This window comes from Nuphar pumila, chromosome 10 (assembly GCF_984573655.1).
Source record: "Nuphar pumila chromosome 10, dmNupPumi1.hap1.1, whole genome shotgun sequence".
Classification (NCBI taxonomy): Eukaryota; Viridiplantae; Streptophyta; class Magnoliopsida; order Nymphaeales; family Nymphaeaceae; genus Nuphar; species Nuphar pumila.
In genome coordinates, this window is record NC_143258.1 from 41,927,989 (window position 1) to 41,932,434 (window position 4,446).

Below are 4,446 nucleotides of genomic sequence, written 5' to 3' on the forward strand. Positions count from 1 at the left end.
CGGATGAAGTGGAAGTCAATTTCTACATGCTTTGTCCTAACATGCAACACCAGGTTTGAGGCCAACTAGAGTGTGCCTACGTTATCGCACCATAGAGTAGGGGATGTTGAAGGTGTGTATCATAGCTCTTTAAGAAGAGCTTGTAACCATAGTAGTTCTGCAATGGCTTCGGCTAATGCTTTGTATTTTGCTTCAGTGCTGGAGCGGGCTACTGTTTTTTGTTTCTTTGATGCCCAAGAAACTGCATTATCTCCTACAAAAGTGATGAACCCTTCTGTTGATTTTCGGTCCTCAATGTTGGTAGCCTAATCGACATCTGTGAAGGCTAGTTGAGTTGAGCTTTTAACAAAACTCAAACAATAGTGTGATGTGCCTTGAAGGTAATGTAAAATGTGTTTGATCAGCCCCCATTGCTTCACAGTTGGCGAGTGCATGTATTGACAAGACTTATTCACTGCATAGGCTATGTCTGGCCTCGTGAGAGTAAGGTATTATAATGATCCAATTATGCTCCGATATAGGCTGGAATCATGAAATAATTCATGATCTTGTAGAGAGTCTTTGGACGGTAGGCTCATGGTTGTAGGCATTGGTTTGGATGTTGACATATGGGGCTTTTGCAAAATTTTGAGAACAAAATTTTGTTGACTGATATCAAGTCCCTGCAGTTTGTATTTTACCTCAAGACCAAGGAAGTATGATAGTCGTCCAAGATCTTGATGGAGAAACTGCTCCCAAGTTCGTTTATAATAGATTGAATCACTTCCTCAAATATCCCAGTTATGATTATGTCATCAACATATACAAGTATAAACAATCTATCTGACCCTTGATGACGAATAAATAATGAAGCATCTGATTGTAAGATCTGAAATCCTTTACTCTCAAGATATTGACTTAGTCGGTGATACCAAGCACGGGGTGCTTGTTTGAGACCATATATGGCTTTGTCCAATTTGCATATAAAGTGAGGACAATCAGGATCTTCATAGCCCTCAGGCTGGTTCATATAAACTTCTTTATCAAGTATTCCATTTAGAAATAAATTATTGAAATCCAACTGTCTGATGGTCCAACTATGTTGAACGACAAGAGCAAGAAGAACCCTGATGGTCATTGGTTTTATAACCAGGTTGAACGTCTTGCGATAATCGATTCCAGGTTCTTGAAGGAACCCCTTCGCAACCAACCATGCTTTGTAGCGAGCAACGGATCCATCGACACATCTTTTTACTTTGAAAACCCACTTTGACCCTATGATATTGAAGTGTGATTGAGGCTCAACTAGAGGCCAAGTTCTATTTTTAACTAAGGCCTGAAACTCAACATCCATGGCTTTTCTCTATTTTGGATATCTAGTTGCTTGCTCATATATGTCTGGTTCTGTCACAAAATTGGAGTAGCTAGGGCAGCTAACACTGAAAACTTTCGGTTTTATGGACCCGATCATGGATCGGGCTACCATATGATGACTACGAGCAGGAACTTCTTAAGGACTTGACTCTTCAACTTAGACGTTTCATTGAGGGTTCAGATTTGTGGCAGCCATGGTAGCAGACTCGTGAGAGCTGGATGGCTATGATACCATGAAAGAAAAGCTTTGCACTTGAGAGACTTGACCGACTCTCTTGTACACCGAGAGTTGCGAGTTTATGTATTTATAACCAAAAGAAGCATAATACAGAATTGTGATAGGGTTTACATGAGGAAGTCTGTTAGCCTCATTTGGCAAAAAAAAATATGTTACAACGTTACATTACAAGATTCTGATAATAACAGAAAAATCAAATCTTCATCCAAACTTATCGTTATCTTTACAGCGTGTATTCTTATCAGGTTTAACCCCAATACTTTAAAGATGGCAGTGTCATCCCAAAGTTTTATGGAAACTTTAAGAAAAGATATATTCCCATTTGAAGACCTGCCTGTTCCCTGATATTTGCTATGATCTTCATAAAAAGTCGTTTTAACCTCACTTTGAAAAGGTTGTTTTGCTTGTTTTATCATGCAAAAGGGGCACTCTCGTAGATAAAAATATTAACAGTATGATTTGTGTGGCTGTGGTCTTGGAAAAATGGGTATAGTGGGCTGTTATAGAATATGGAAAGACAAATCATATAAGTGATTTCTATATATCAATTGTCCAGATGCGGACTCTATTTAGGCAGCTGTGAAAAGTTGGGTCATAAAATATTTTTTCAAGAAATATGGGACTCTTTTGGAATATCAGTCAAAAGGGAGACTCTAATTGATTTTTTTTAAAAAAATTAAAGAAATTTGTCTTGGCATCGCAGTGCAAAAACAAACTCCAATAAAAAGTATTTAAAAACGTATGAGAATAACGAGGCATTTTTGAAAAATATAAACAATAGGTAAGCCATAGAGCATTTCGAGGCAGTAAAGCTCAATTTAATTCAAGACGTAACAATATTAAAAAAAAGTTAAATTTTTTTTTTTAAAAGTAAAACCCAATTTTGGACCCAACAAGATGATCAGTCGTACTAAGACTATGGCGCATCTTGTGGTATATCCCAGCAAAGTGGTCATACAGCCCAGTCACACCAAGACTCTCTCTCTCTCTCTCTCTCTCTCTCACTATATATATATCAGGTTTTTTCATTTTACTTTTAAATTTTGGAATGTGATTTATGCACTTGATTTTATAGGGATCAGCTCTTGAAGTGCCGACACATGGATGTGGTTTTTTAAGGTTAAAAAAATCAACAGTACAAAATCTTTGTAAATTTTTGAGACTCCAAATATTTTTTTTTTCACCGAAAACACATGATGCAGGTGTGAATTCTTTGTAAATGGACCATGCACAATACATTTATGAGGCCGAAACTGCGAAAAAAATAACAGAAGAGCAAACAAACCCATTATCATTAAGCATACTTCATCAAGCAGTTATGCTCTAATATATATATATATATACATCTCCAACTTTTTTTTTCTTACTGATTTTTGCCAAATTATACAAGGTCACTTTTAGACAGAGGAAGCATGATTAACAGAACAGAACCCCCCATCCACATTAAGATTGTGACCACTAATGTAAACCGATTCATCCGAAGCTAGAAACAGGGCAGCCTCTGCAACATGACCAGCCTTCAAGACGACCCCCTTCAAGTTAGACACATCACTGCACGCAGCTTCTAACTCCGCCGGAGTTACGCCAAGAGGGCCACATGCCAAAGGAGCGGCAACCCCATAGGGAGAGACGCAGTTGACTCTGATACCATGTTTGCCAAGCTCACTCGCGGCCGACCTAGCCAGGCCAACCACAGCATGCTTTGATATCGTATAGGAGTGCGGACCGATCCCCCCTAGAGAGGCCGCAACACTAGCGGTGCATATGATCGAGCCGCGCGTCTTCCTGGCCACCATTGTCCGAGATACATGCTTTATCATGGTAGCAGAACCCCGTAGATTGGTGGCCATGATGGAGTCTAGCTCATCTAGGTCCATGTCTAGGATGCTCGTGGGTGCGCCCATGATCCCAGCATTGCTGAACAATATGTCCAACTTGCCATACCTTTCTGTGACGTAGTCTACTGTCTCCTTCACTTGCTTCTCATCTCTTACATCACAGCGCCTGTAACTGCACTTGTCCTGTCCTATGGATGCTGCAACTTGGCTCCCCAACTCATCCTGGATGTCAACAATAACAACAATTGCACCATTGTCTGTGAACAACCTCACAGTGGCCTCCCCTATGCCACTAGCTCCCCCTGTCACGATTGCCACCTTCCCTTCCAACCTAAGTGAAAGAGAAAGATTTATCAGATGATTGAGCATATATAACACTGACCATTTAGAGTCAAAGAGAACAAACTAATCATCAAACTCTAGAAAGCATCCTTTCATCTCATCGTATCTAACCCCTGATCCTTTCTCTAATAGGGCTAACTCAACTTTACCTTCACTTTTTTCTTTCAAGAAAAAAAACTTTACCTTCTTTTCGACATTGTTGGTGCGAACGGTCGACGCCCCTTTAGAGAGAGAGAGGGGGGGGAGGGGTGATGTTATATATATATATAGATAGATAGATAGATAGAGAGAGAGAGAGAGAGAGGTTGCTTTTATTTTAATGAAAATGTACAGGAATTGGCTTCATTAAGGCCAGCCTGACGGTGGTGAGGGAAAGAAGAGATGGAGACTTTGAGTGGTTGTTCAACTTTATAATGAACACTGAATGCAACACATGCTCATCCTCAGCTGTACATTTTAAAAAAGAGATGGGATCAGGTCTCCTTTGGATGTCGTTGATCTCAAGATGAATGACATCCAAACCTGTACGGATGAAACACCCATCACTTCGATGGACCCTAATTTTTTTCCCATGTCCGTGTTCCGAATGAATGGCATCTGAATGGCACAATGAGCCCTATTAACTGTTGGAGGGTTGACGTTCATTTTTAAGAGAGGGTGGTGTATGTTCGCCCC

At 40.0% G+C, this 4,446-nt stretch overlaps 1 pseudogene; it reads right to left on the reverse strand.

Annotated features, from left to right (window-relative positions):
* Nucleotides 1–2,988: 2,988 nt before the first annotated feature.
* LOC149826735 (short-chain dehydrogenase reductase 3b pseudogene) lies at nt 2,989–3,968 on the reverse strand (annotated as a pseudogene).
* Nucleotides 3,969–4,446: the final 478 nt, after the last annotated feature.